This window comes from Lasioglossum baleicum, chromosome 18 (genome assembly GCF_051020765.1).
Source record: "Lasioglossum baleicum chromosome 18, iyLasBale1, whole genome shotgun sequence".
NCBI classification, from domain to species: Eukaryota; Metazoa; Arthropoda; class Insecta; order Hymenoptera; family Halictidae; genus Lasioglossum; species Lasioglossum baleicum.
Genome location: NC_134946.1, coordinates 3,823,529 through 3,838,917, shown reverse-complemented (window position 1 = coordinate 3,838,917; position 15,389 = coordinate 3,823,529). Strand labels below are relative to the sequence as shown.

General features: G+C 34.4%; 1 protein-coding gene across 1 annotated transcript in view; it reads right to left on the bottom strand.

The window, feature by feature from the left end:
* The window catches only part of LOC143218157 (uncharacterized), a 44,457-nt gene extending 30,626 nt beyond the window's left edge, over nt 1–13,831 (bottom strand). The window contains exon 1 of the mRNA XM_076443189.1: nt 13,232–13,831. The gene's annotated coding sequence lies outside the window, so the exon portion shown is untranslated. The remainder of the gene's footprint in view (nt 1–13,231) is intronic.
* Between the last annotated feature and the right edge of the window lie 1,558 nt (nt 13,832–15,389).

The following is a 15,389-nucleotide window of genomic DNA, read 5'->3' as shown; positions in this document are numbered from 1 at the left end:
AGTTTTAGTTTAGTTTTTGTTTCATTATTTTTACTGGTGTATTATTTAGTTATTCCATTTTACTTGTCGCAGATAAGTCTGCAACAGAGTTGGGCAAAATGTAATTTCAATTACAATTACAATTACTTGCCAATTACTGTAATTTGGAATTGCAGAAATACAATTACAATTACATGTAATTGTAATTGGTAATTGCAATTACTTGACGAATCACTGTAATTGTAATTGTGGTCCGCAATTACAATTACTGGTTGAGCGAAAGTAATTGCAATTCCAATTCCAATTACATGTAACTGTAACTGTAATTGTTAGTAGCAGTTACAAGACTTACAAGTAATTGCAGCTACCAGCCACAATTACTTGTAACTGCTACTAACAATTACAGTTACAATTACATGTCATTGGAATTGGAATTGCAGAAATACAATTACAATTACATGTAATTGCAATTACAATTACAATTACATGTAATTGTAATTGAAGATGTAATTAATTACTCATGTAATTAATTCCTGCCCAACTCTGGTCTGCAAATCGAGAAAGAGCTTATTTTTTCAACATTGCAGTTTTCCTTCGATATAAGACTCTATCAGCCTCTCCAGTATATTATGGTTTCTTCGCCATTGTGTCAATTATAAAAAACCCAAAGATTAAATTGGTTATAATTAACATTATGTGTTGGGTTGGCAAATAAGTTCGTTCGGTTTTTTAGACTGGAATAAAACACAAAAACCGAACGAACATATTTGCCAACCCAATATATGTATATTAATTTCTCTGAAATAATTATTCGTTCATAATTCTGTGAACGCACTGCCGGCGAGCCTGGCGCTCTCATATATTCCTAAACTGTGAAGCTGCCACAGTAGTTGGATAAATTTTATTTCGAATAACGAATAAATCCCAGGATTTATTCGTGAATAACGAATAACGATTTATTCGCTATTCGTTAGTTACGAATAAATCTCGGGACTTTTATTCGTTATTCGTTATTCTAAATGACGACAGCGAATAAGAATAAAGGCCGAGAATAAGCGCAGCCGGCTGCGCGGCGGGCCGCTTTTGAAGTAGGAACCCGACGTCGGCACTCGACACTCGACACTCGGGGCCCTGAGTCGTCGGCGCGATGTCATTCGATAGCTTTATTCGCTCGCTGGCTTATTCGAATAAATTTTTATTCGCTGGACTACATACATATTCGAATAAATTTTTATTCGCTGTGGGTTATTGGAATAAAAAAATTCATTCGAATGAGATTTCATTCGAATAACGCCCAACTCTGTGCCACAGCCATGTTTAAACGGTAAATACTAAATGTTGTTTGAAATATCGATCGCAAGATAATGAAATGTATTTGTTTTGAATATGGTAAATACTAACTTTGACATTTCATTTGTGCTCTAGTTTCTAGAATTGAAAAATTGAATTGTACGATAGTGTTAGTTAATTCTAGATGTTTTGTTTGATAGATTTAATAATCAACAAGTTTTAATACAAATATAATTCAAATTTATATTAAATAAATGTTATAGACACTTGGAGAACTTTTTGAATAATATCATTCTCCCCTCGCCCCCATATCTCTATTATCATCAACTTCTAACATAATTCTTTCTAAAGTACTAATTGACCATACTCAATAAAATAACCAACATTTATATGAAATCATATAAATAATTGCTATGATAAAGATAAATTTTCTAGTACCAATTTCATTGAAGATACAAGATACAAGAATTTATACAAGAAACGATTACCCCAACCATTTCCGATGAAATAGACGCACGAGATCTAACTATATTCTCTCGCAAGTTCTCTGGTGTGGTTGGTTGCTCGGGATAAACATAATCTTCCAGTTTTCCCTGCAAAAAGAAATCGACTGGAGTTAGGTCGGATGAACGGGGCCGACCATGATACCTGTCCGTTACATCCAATCCAACGATTTGGAAATTCATCGTTGAGAAATTCTCTCGGATCGCATAAAGAATGCACTCGATGCATAAGTTTACGGTTGAAAATTAGAAACACTTTGGAAATATTCTTCGTTCGGTGGAATAAAAGGGTTAAAGCAGAGTTAACAACTAGAACTACCCAAGGTTAAGACGAAGCTAAATGACTGGTCTTTAAAAAATATGTAATAATATAGAATATTTTTATATTTATTGATCTATATTACTGTCTTACAAAAGGAATATGGGGCCGAACATGTCTTTGAAAATATTATGTAGTGGTGATCTTCCGGCTTTAAACCCTCCTTTTATTTTTCCCAACTGGATCTTGTATACTTTCATTTTCGTCTTCAGAACTTGAAGGCGCGCAAACACGTCTTCTTTTACGTAAATTCAAAATATTTTTTTATTCAGTTTCCGCGCACTCCTGAACATTTTCTTTGTCTCTATAATCTCATTATTACTATTTATCCTATTATTACTATCTATATTGTTATATAAAAAAAGCTTAGGTCCTATTACCAACGGCTATTGCATACAAAATGACCACGTAAAACAACATCGATAACAATGTTACGTTACATCGAAGCTATGTTTATGTTTATGTTGTGGCGCCAAAATAAAACGTTGCGCAAGACATCAATAAATCCATCTAAATATTTAATAAATGATTTCGGGTTCGGTAAACAAATTATTGAATACTTTTCTACTTAGAGAAGTACCAGTCAAAATGACTGGTACTGGTATAAGTAGCCATGATACAAAATTATTTTGATTCTGAATAAATTAAACAATAATAAAATTCATTATATTACTCCTTTAGTCATCGCTGTAAAAGTCATTATATCATTGCGGGGAAAAAATGTAACATGAAGTAGGAATTTTAAGATGAAATTGTCGAACCAGTCATTTTTACTGGTCTGGTAGTTCTAGTGTTAAAGATTAATCACAAGGAGAGAGGATAATTTTACCACGTTTTTATTAGCTCGCTTTCTTGTCTGTTTGTCTGTTTGTCTGTTTGTCTGTTTGTTCGGTGGCAAATTTTGCAATTGATTTTAAACTAACTTCCTGATGAGCTAGAGACTTGAAATCGGTTACATGGCTCAGAACTGGATGACAATGCATTATTCAAAAAAAAATTTTTGAAAAGTCTATCCGTTTCGGAGAAATAACAATTAAATATTTGCCTGTTCACCTCCCCGCGAAACCCTACGTCCACGTGTTCAGCGCTCCCTACTCCACTAGGCGTTCCCACTCTGACTCATCCCCACTCCACTGAACGTCGAACCTTTATCTTTGACATTTTACCATGGCGTTTGTTTTCGATAGGACGGGGTTGCAATACCGTCTGAAATTTACTACGTGTCTCTGTTATAATCTCATAAAAATGTTTAAAATCGATTCAAAAGTTTCACACACACAAGACTAAAAAGCAGAAAATAATTATTAAAATAAAAATAAATTTTTTAAAAATACCACGTTTTTAAAATGGACTAAAAAGTATAAAATAATTTTTCCTAGCCCCGTACAGATTCCTAACCACGTACAGATAATCCTGAAAATTTGTGATTGTGAATTTTTAACATCTACGCAAATACTTGTAAGATTTAAAACGAAAAACGTGGGGCGCATGCAATAGATAATTGATGCATGAATAGTTTACTTAAATTACTAAAAATGTTATTGCTTCGCAAATGATATGAACTGTTGTGTGAGATTTCTCAACGGCTTCTACTCTCTACACTCCTTACTATTATCTTGCGCCCCACGTTTTTCGTTTTAAATCTTACAAGTATTTGCGTAGATGTTAAAAATTCACAATCACAAATTTTCAGGATTATCTGTACGTGGTTAGGAATCTGTACGGGGCTAGGAAAAATTATTTCATACTTTTTAGTCCATTTTAAAAACGTGGTATTTTTAAAAAATTTATTTTTATTTTAATAATTATTTCCTCTCGAGTCGTGCTCCCTCCTCTCATCTGGAGAACTCTCTACAAGATCAGAGATGATTTGAGAATGCTCAAAGAATGTGCGCAGACAGCCTACTCTCTTCAGGGAATAATATACTATGCAATAGTGGGAACCGGTTAGCTGCCCAAACGAAGATGAACGCCCCACTTTTATCATGCTCCATCGAGGTCCGTAAAGAAGAAGTATAGACGACGCTAACGCAGGAAACAAGGAGAAACGACCGTTTTTCCATTTCCGTGCCAGCGCACAGTGGTTTGGATTGAAATATTTAGTGACATTTTCCCATAGCTTTTCAACCATAGAAAATATTGATACGACATTCGGATTAAATAACTAGGGGTGTAAGAAATTATTAGTTTTTCACTGCGGGTAAAAAAATGTAGGAAAAATAATTTGAAGAAGAAAAGGGGAATAAGGTTGAGAACAAATACAGTTCAACGGAATCGATTTTTCTTCAACCCTGAATAGCCCGTTAATTTCGAGCGTTTCCACTGAACAGGTGAACAGAAAAAAATGTAAGTTAATGCGATAGAAAAGAAAAAAAAGACAGTCGCTTCCAATAGGGTAGTTAATTCTGCCCCACCTTTTGTTATCTCCCATAGCGGAGCTGAACTTTCGACTAAGCGTGACTTATAAAGGTTACCTCTTAAGGGAGAAAGGCTCTTGATGAATTAAAATTATTACGTGAAAAGCGAACATACATTAGCATCGCCGCAAAGCGAATTACCACAGTAAGAATAAAAGTTCAGTTTCCAGTTTCCTCTTTTTATATTGTGAGCTCTCTCTCTCTCCTCTCTCTCTCTCTCCTCTCTCTCTCTATTACTAATGCGAACCCAACACAGTGGCCTTCGTTAAAAAATTCAAAAAATGACAATCAAGTATTCCTTTGTTCTAATTGTTACAGAATGAAACATAACTGGAATATGAATAAAAATGTATAAAAAGCCAAGCTCTATTTATGAAATAAAAATTTATGAAATAATTATATGAAATTGATATAATTAATTTAGAGTATATACGTATAATTATTACAGTAAAATCACAACTGACGTTGAAAAGTAAACCCTAACAAACGGTACATAATTTTGAAACACGAATTAACGCAAACCCGACGTCAATGTTTGCTCGTGGATATGCAAACATGCTACCGTAGTCCAACATCAGTTTGCCAGAATCGAATACTATACTTTCAAAGTAAATATTAATAATTTTCATGTTAAACCATTCGTGTACTAATGTTCACAAATCAGAACTAAATGTTGTTAATTCTTTCTCCTGAGTTCTGTACATAGTATTGGGTTAGCAAATAAGTTCGTTCGGTTTTGGTGATTTATTCCAATCTAAACAACCGAACGAACTTATTTGCCAACTCAATAAATAATGAAAGAGAAAATTTAAATAAAAGTGAACTAGCATAATGAACTAGCATAGCAAAAAAATGGTGAAGAATTGAATGGAGATTTCATCTAAACAGTAAACTCTGATTAAAGTTAATAAACAATAAATCACAAATCACGGAAAAATAGTATTGAAGTAAAAAATATATTGAACAATAAAACGGAAGTTGAATGGAAATTCAATTGAAACAGTAAATTCCAATTTAAACGAACAAACAATAAACCACAAATAACACGGAAAAATAGTATTAAAGTAAAAAATATATTGAACAATAAAACGGAAGTTGAATGGAAATTCAATTGGAACAGTAAATTCCAATTTAAACGAACAAACAATAAACCACAAATAACACGGAAAAATAGTATTAAATTAAAAAAAAAAAAAACATTGAACAATAAAACGGAAAAACTAAAATAGTAAATAGCAAATCAGGAAACTGGTAATGCAGTAATGTACTCCCACAGTGGTGACTAAAATAAACATTTCAATAAAAATACAGTTCACGCGATGAACTTTTCCAAACAGTTCCCCGACCCACATTTTCGTAATGTCTTACATGTTTCGCGGGAGTTTCGGTGAACAAAGTTTCGAATAAAAACAGGGCTGAAAACTTCTCCGCAATAGGGGTGCGTGCAGAGGGTGGGTCGGTCGCAGGAAGTACCGATCCAATCGCGCAACTTGACGCATATTAATTCACCGATCAAAACTGTTTCGGCTCTCTATTAGCATAATGAGATTCCACGATTTTATTTCTGTTCGCGTAACCCGTGACTCAGGCTTCGAACTTCGACCCGATTGCTCACGAAACGCAGCTCGGGCCGGGTTACTCAACCCGCAAGTTATTGACTGCCGGGGTAAACCACCGAAAACTCGCGCAACAGTGTGTTACTTCGTCACTTTCGATGAAATCTGACTCGAGCTACCGAAGCTACAGGGTCGTGTCCATATGAATCCGGAAAAGTCATTACCAGGCATCATGCAAAATAATAAAGAAATATATAAAAAAACATTTTTTTAAAAACCACGCTAATATTAAAATCCACTAAAAAGGAGAACATTTTTGTTTAGACATTAGTGACTATAAACAAAAGCGTGGAGCGCTAAACTATATTGACGTAATCTTCGTGGGCGCTCCACGCTTTTATTTATAGTCATTGATGTCTAAAAAAAATTATTTTCTCCTTTTTAGTGCATTTTAATGTAAGCGTGGTTTTTAAAAAGTTTTTTTTATATATTCTTTTATTTTCTACTTTTTAGTCTTTTTTAAATGGAACGCAAGATTTAGTAATACTGGTATGAAATAGTAAGATATAGAAACGCAAGATATGGAAATACGCGAGATAGAATGAGGGGATGACTCCGAGAGACGACGTCTCTTGATGGAGTCCGAAATTGTCCGAAATGGAACTGAATAAACGGAACACCAGACTGACTGAGCTCTTCCGGTGCGAAATGGGTCAGTGGAGTGGGGATGAGTCGGAGTGGGAACGCGTAGTGGAGTAGGGAGCGCTGGTGCGCGGAGTGGGGATCGCTGAACGCGATCACGTACTACCTAGTGTCGCGCGACGAGTAAGATATAGAAACGCAAGATAGTCTAGTCATTAGACAAAGAACAGAAAAAAGATATTCAGTAAATTTTTGAAGTTTTACAACATGAAATATTGCACTAACGGTAATAAATTAAATATTGAAAATTGTCGAAGATTCGTAAGTGATTAATGTTTATTTTAAAAATTTGGTTTCTAGATTATCAGGACACCCTGTACAGCGGCGCGAGTCGAAAAGCGATGTTGTGTGGAGGAAAAGTCGAGAGCGTATAAATGAATAAAATTTTATATGCAGGCTTCTACGTACTTTCAAGAAAAAAACAGTCGTTGGAAAATGTACCCAGAATGCAATGGGTGCGCATACGATGAATGGAAACTGTGTGTAACGAACAAACACGTTAGCCAAGTTCCTTTCAACAGCGCGTAGTTGGCTGAAATTCAACCTCTACTTTTTTCGAAACGAGACCAATCACCGATTTTATTTCGCATTTTTTCAGGTTCGCGTCGCTGAAAATGATTAAACTCGAACTACGGAAAAACGAAATACCTCTCTGTGCAACACACGGTTTTATCCACGGTTGTCAACCGTGCATTCCTATGCATTAGTTTGTTAACGCGTGTTTAATATTTATCGCACGGCCCTGCGTTTTGCATGGTGTTGATTAACCGACTACGCATTTATAACAAAAATGAATAGGTGGGTTTCAACCTAACCTAACCTAATAGGGAAGAAAATAAATGTCTATTTCACTTCAGTTTGTTGCAATTCAAGTAAGAAATTTTTATTTTGCATAAAGATCAGCAGTCTCTCAAGTATAATGATATATTGTTATTGAAATCATTAACCCCTTGTCAAAATACGAATGTGATTCATTTCTTGTAAATCAAAATACAATTTCACTTCTCTATTATTATTGCTATTATTGAAGAATAAAAGTCTACTAGGCAGGGGATCATTCTACATGTAAAAGCAAGTCGAAAAAGAGGAATAACATTTTTTTCATTGGACTCCTTTTCAAGAAAATCAACTTTACAAATCCGTCGGTTTCGCGTGCTATAGAATATGCAGCAAGTAGAATTAGTCGGTTATGATCAGACGCGTCAGACTGCATCACCTCCTGTCCGGCTACACCCTGTATACGGCCAAATCCGAAAGTTGTTTATTAAATATCTTTGTAAAAAATGAGCATTGACAAAAGTTCTCGGCCATGTGTCTGCTTATTTTGTCTCTAGAGTCACCACGAAAAGTTAAATTAAAATCGGACACCCCAAGGATATGACGTCTCTTTGTAAAAGGGTGTAATCACGAGGTCTCGATATTGAAAGTAGATTAGGCTTCCAAGTAGTACGACCAGCGACTCGGTGGTCAATTGCTCGAGTTTCCTATTGGTACCTACGATCCTCGAGTGTTCGATTGGATTTATAACCTGGACTACTTTCGCCCCACGGAAGTAGTTAAGCAATCCATCATTTAACAATCTTGATATTGATCGGGCTCATTGTATGGAGACACGTAATTATGCCTCCGTCCATTAGTATTGGCACGTTCATTGGTTTTGTGAAAAAAAACTAGTAAACCAGTTTCTTAACATTGGTTGAAGGTTAAAGAGCAGTTCTTTAAAATTATATATACATATAATATATATATACATATATATATATATATATATATATATATATATATATATAGAAGTAAAGTAAAGTTGGGCGTTATTGTTATTTGGTTCATATACAGGGTGGACGATTAGGTGGAAAAATGTCGTCATTAATGATTTTATGGAAAGAAAGTAACGAGTATTCTTATAAATAATTTCTGAATAATTTCAGATTTTTGTTCACTTTCGGAATATTTGTATTTCAACTTGAAGAAAAAAAATAGAATAAAATGGAGAATTTTAATTAAAATTTCACTAAAATAAAGAGTTTCAATTAAAAATTCGATAATATCGATGACGTTATCTTCCGATTTCTCTCGACATATTTAGAACCCTGCGCAAATACCTATTCAGCAGGCTGAATAATGGGATTCCCCGAAGTATTCCGTTGTACGGGAAAAATAGACGTTATCGAAAGCATGAAAAGAACCGAGTCATTTACTATTCTCTGTACGATCAGTCTGGTCGATTTTCGATAACAAGATCTTCCTAGAGTCAATAGCGACGTACACAGAAATAGCACCTTAATGCTGCTATCATTATTTTTAGAAAGGCTATGTAGTCTCCCATGCTGCACTGTGCAAATTGCTGAAATATCTCAAACGTCATTTTATGTTTGAGTCCATACGTCCATGAGATATTCAAACTTCCATTGTTCGAATAATCGAAAAACTTAAACTTTAAAAAATTGTAAATACTAATAATTTCAGAAGATAGTTTGCATACAGGGCGGTCGAGAAGTCACTAGACCATTGAAAATTAGAATTTGTTTATAAAAGAATAAATTTGAATTTTTTAAAAAAAAAAAGGAAAAAGTTATTCCATTTTGAAGTGGTCGTTTGGGCCACCCTGTAGTTACAATATTTTACAATTTGTGGAAATATTAGAAAGTAAAATTTCATATTGGATCTTGTATGAATATTAAGAATTATATAAAAATTTCAATATGTATTCACCCTTAGTTCGCATCGTTGGCTCTCCGATGACCCAATACAGTTTCAATTGTTCAATTTTTGTTATAGTTAGGATAGAATCGTTTCGTCGGCATAAGACAGATTCTCGTGCCACGTGCAAATACTAATTCTGTTTCAAATCCTGAACGTTAATTAAATTGCTGTCGCCGTCTGGGTCATATTTGTTACGTGACGGAAATGTCACAACACTAACTAAGAGTTAATACTACATAATATGTCCACATGAAATTACGGATTGACACGTTTTCTTAATCATCTTCTAAAATATTAATATTAATATTTGTATACATCTGCTCTATTAATTTTATTAACAGAACATTATGCTAATATTAATAGCAGACTTTACTTTACACACTTAAATGCAAATATAGATTGAGAAATTTTGTATGAGAAATTTTGTAATCGTTCTCTGGAATATTAGGATATTATAATTCTTCATAATCGTAGAACTCATATGAAATTTTATATATTCAATTGCAGGTATAGACTGGCAGCAATTGTTTGTTCATTTCATAAAATGAAATATAAATTTTACAAAACATAAAATGAGTTTATTTAATAAGAATAATATTCAAAATAATTTAGCAGAAATCGAATTAAACTTCTATGAAATATTAACAAGCTAGCAAACTTCCTATATATGCATAAAATAAATTATAATACCTCACGTTTTGATGAAACTAAATAATATACTGAATTCATAACAAATTTTATTTATAGCTAAACCATATTGAAACAGTTTAACGAGCATACAGAATTCATCACGTTATGGCAACTTTGGTCTAGTTACTCCAAATTTAAGTATAACAACAAATATTCAAACAATGTTAACTCTATGTAAAGTCGCGATAAACAATTGTGCCAAAGATTTCACAGGGCAATAAATTCAATTAAATTAATTAAAGAAATCGTTTGATTTCTGTACCGTTATTGTATGTTGATAATTAATAAAATGCACGTATACACGCCAAATTGATGCTGAATAATTAACAATTAATTTTCAACATCACTTAGCAATATTTTGAGTAATACTAAAATTTTTGGTACAATTTAAAATGATTGTTATTGGGTGATAGTTAACTTGTTTGCTTTTTTTCATTTTTTATGGTAAATATCTGATAAAAAATTTACATTTTTTTCTTTGATAGAGGGGCGCAAGTTTTCCTTACTACGGCCCTGAAATTACAAGTCAAACGAACGTGTATTTTAACGAGCTTAAAATTCTAATCTACAACTTGAACCAACCTCATAGAGAACACCTCAGCATTCCTAATTACCGAACAATTAATAATTCATTAACTAGCGTTAATTACTGAAAAACATAGGCACCTAATTACCCTCGTCAGTGCATGATCCCCGCAGGCTGTCCCACTAACAACGCGCCGATATTATTATTCCGTCGTTCCGTTTCGTCAATGGTTTCCTACCACCCTTGCACCATGGAAAGGGTGCTATTTCTGCCATGGCAGAAAGTTGCATCGTGTCACTTAAGAAATTTACGGTCCTCGGGGAAATTATGTTTAGGGGTAATAAAGCACGTAGAAGAAAATCTTGTTTAAAGAGGACAAAGGTCTTTTATTGGTAATTTCAACCTGTCTTGGAGACGTAGCTTTAGGTATTCGAAGTTTCTCAAAAGATAATATGTAGAGGCATTCCTTAACGTCGTGCACTTTATTAAATATTTTTAATTAGTGCTTCAATAAATTCTTTCCAATATTATCTGTTAAAATACACTTTGTCAACCATTTTCAATAATCGAGAAACCCAATTTTTTCGGAGCTTTTTGGTTTCAGCAGTTGATAAACATTCAAATGAAAAATAACTGAATATTTTAGTTAATCGAAAAAATAAAGTCTCACTTTACAAAAATCCGACCCTGAAGAGGTGAACAACGCTATTACTCGGATATTTGACAAATATATTGAAAAGATTGAACACTATTTTAGATAACTATGATCAAAATAACAACGATAATTAACGAAATAATAATTTTTCAAGTGTAATACTATATTATACATTATTAATATATTACTAGAAACATGGTCACGCTTGGTTTCGAGTCCGAATCTAGATAGCAGAGCAATAAACGGAACGACCTAATACCATACGAACGCTCCAGAACCATAAAACAACTACATATAGCTAGAGAAACTAATATATTATTAAAATGATCTCTTTTCAAATTCATTATTGAATTTTTCCCCAAATAAATTGCTTAAATAAGGGCTCAAGTGAGGCCTAGTCTCAGACAGAGTATTGCGGACACCAGAGTGTATTGATATAAATAATATTAACAAGAATAAACAAACAATTTTAACTATTTTTGATTATGATTTATCTTAACTGTAATTTATATTTTATCTCTTTCACAATATCTATAATATTGTCGTTAGAAACTTTTCAGAGACAATATTAGATTAATATTTATTCTATTATATATTGGCTAAATATCGTCTATATCAAAAAAGAATTTTATTTTGAATTAATGAGCATTAGTTACCGTACATGTAATTGTAATGACAGTAGATAATGACAGTAGATTCTGTTCGAATTCATGATCACGAGTCTGGTCACTAAAAAGACAAGTCCCACCATTTTTTAAATCCATTATTAAAACAATTTCATTGCAAATACATCATGTGAATAATGGATTAAAGAGGCCTATCATCAAACAGTGTCGTGGCCACAGCAATAAACTTCACGAGTCTGGTCAACTACGAGTTCCACCATTTTTTAAATCCATTATTAAAACAATTTCATTGCAAATATATCATTTGAATAATGGATTAAAGAGGCCTATCATTAAACAGTGCCGTGGCCACTGCAATAAACGTCACGAGTCTGGCCACTAAAAAGACAGATCCCACCATTTTTTAAATCCATTATTAAAACAATTTCATTGCAAATATATCATTTGAATAATGGATTAAAGAGGCCTATCATTAAACAGTGCCGTGGCCACTGCAATAAACGTCACGAGTCTGGCCACTAAAAAGACAGATCCCACCATTTATAAAATCTATTATTTAAACAATTTCATTGCAAATATATCATTTGAATAATGGATTAAAGAGGCCTATCATCAAACAGTGTCGTGGCCACAGCAATAAACTTCACGAGTCTGGTCAAATACGAGTTCCACCATTTTTTAAATCCATTATTAAAACAATTTCATTGCAAATATATCATTTGAATAATGGATTAAAGAGGCCTATCATTAAACAGTGCCGTGGCCACTGCAATAAACGTCACGAGTCTGGTCAACTACGAGTTCCACCATTTTTTAAATCCATTATTAAAACAATTTCATTGCAAATATATCATTTGAATAATGAATTAAAGAGGCCTATCATTAAACAGTGCCGTGGCCACTGCAATAAACTTCACGAGTCTGGTCAACTACGAGTTCCACCATTTTTTAAATCCATTATTAAAACAATTTCATTGCAAATATATCATTTGAATAATGAATTAAAGAGGCCTATCATTAAACAGTGCCGTGGCCACTGCAATAAACGTCACGAGTCTGGTCACTAAAAAGACAGATCCCACCATTTATAAAATCTATTATTAAAACAATTTCATCGCAAATATATCATTTGAATAATGGATTAAAGAGGCCTATTATCAAACAGTGTCGTGGCCACTGCAATAAACGTCACGAGCCTACACGACGACGTAATGCCACAAACCCGTAGACCCCTAAAACGCTAAGAAAAGAAGAAGGTAGCTTACCCCAGTCGGGATAGAAGAGCAGGTGTAAGGAGCCGTGAACCAGGAGCACAGGGTATCCCGTGGATGTAACGGTTATCACGTATCACATAGTGATGTCAGCGGACACAGTGTACGATAACCGGGATATTGTGGTCGCATCGATTCTCGCACGGTCACCGGGACACGGAGCGTTTCTCGTTCACCAAAAAATTGTTGTTTTGCGAGTAGTCACCGGCGGCTGATTGCACGGGGGGAGGGGTGCTAGCAGTAACGTTTGAAAACCCAAAGGGGGGGAAAACAGAAGAAAACAACACTGCGACGATGCACCTGTCAACGACGACAGAGACACGTGTACCCCGAACGATGCGTTCGCGTGCACGTGTGCACCGTGTCGAAACGAGCTACGTACGGTTCGAGTATCGATTGTGCGCGAAAACCATCGAACGAAGAACGAAAAAAATAGTCCCTCGAGAGACTGGCCGAGCTACCACTACCACCATAAGCGGCTTTTCTACGGAGACAACTCGTCCTGCGGCGATACGGACGGACAGCTCTGACAGGAGGCGGACACACGCGCGCCTCTGCTCGACGCGCAGCCGACCGCGCGCACACGAGAGTATATCTTCGCCTATTAGGCAGGCGCGCCAACTGCGACAACAGGAATCTTACCAGACCGAGCCTTTTGTAAACAAACGACGCGACGCCACTGGACGCCACGCTTCGACGTCCTCGGGTCGCTTCGGGCCCAGGCTCATTCTTCTTCTATTCTACTCTGTCTTAACCCTTCCCTAATACTCGAATCTCTTTTTATTATCTACGCAGAATGTTTTCTTCACTATTTGGTTTGAACTGGTTGAACTGGAATGTTCAGGGTTGGGTATAACACCGTTTTTACCGTGGTCCAAAATGGCTGATGAAAGTTCAAGGATTCTAGATAAATTGTCAACGAATTTCGATAACATTCTTCGTTTACTTCACAAATACTTCAGATCAGTTCAGATTTTTTATATCAAGTATAACGCGGATCAGAGAGAGCTCCAAGACGATTATAGTAGTGCATGTTTTGAACCGTGAACCATGAAATAAATTTACCTGAGAAGCATACATTTTGAAGTAGGACGAAAATAATGAAGAAGTAATGCTTTTCCAATTCATTTTAAACTTAATTTTTGATAAATTTAAATTTGATTTTAAAGTTAATTTCTGTTAAATTGAAAGTTGGTTTTTTTAAATTAACTCCTGTTTTTGAAATTTAGTTTAATAAGATACTTGACGTCTGCATGCAGTGGCGAAATTAGTTAAAACAGATTTTTTAGCATTTCTTTATATCGGAAGAAAGCCAGAATTATTAAAAGAATAAGATTTTCAATATCTAACGATACAGAGATATTAAAACATTATACTATAATATACACTACCCCGACAGAATTCTGAAAAGTTCATCCGCAAACCGTGATTCCTCTCACTCTTCGGAATTACGAAGTATCCTCGATAGATATTACCTTTCAGTTTCCTCCAGAATTCAGTAAAATCTCTTAGCAGCCGGATTAGTAACTTTATTATTAAAGTAAAATTGATTTCTACTTTGAACTTTCCTCGCTTCATACATTTTTGAGTTCAAGGCAATTTGTGTTTAATTATGCGTATGTACTTATCCTGAAAGTACATTTTATGATATTTAAGAAATATTTATATATTTGTTATATAGTAAATATACTTATTTTAGTAAATATTATTAGAGCAGTCGAGGGGTGACTCAGAATCACCACTAAAAACTGCTGTACCATTATTCACGATATTGTTTAGATTCTTAAATATGTTGGTATCCAATCAATTACTAAACATTAAGTATTGTATGAGGTATTATATTAATTGCATATCCATAAAATGAAAAAAATCATATATGTAGAATGGAATTAAAGGGTTAAATATTTAAAGGATAGAATATTACAATACCCACTCGTTCTGGCATTAGGCGATGCCGAGCGGACAACTTCAAAAGAAGAGATAGAAGGGTAGAGATTTTCTTATTACGAAGAAACCATCGTCGTCTTACATCGAAAGAAAACTGTAATGGTGGGCAGGAAATTCCTCTGGTACGACAGAGAGGGTTAATGCAATGAAACTTCTTGCAAACAGCGCAAGTTCACACTGTTTACAGGGGATATATATAGTTTAT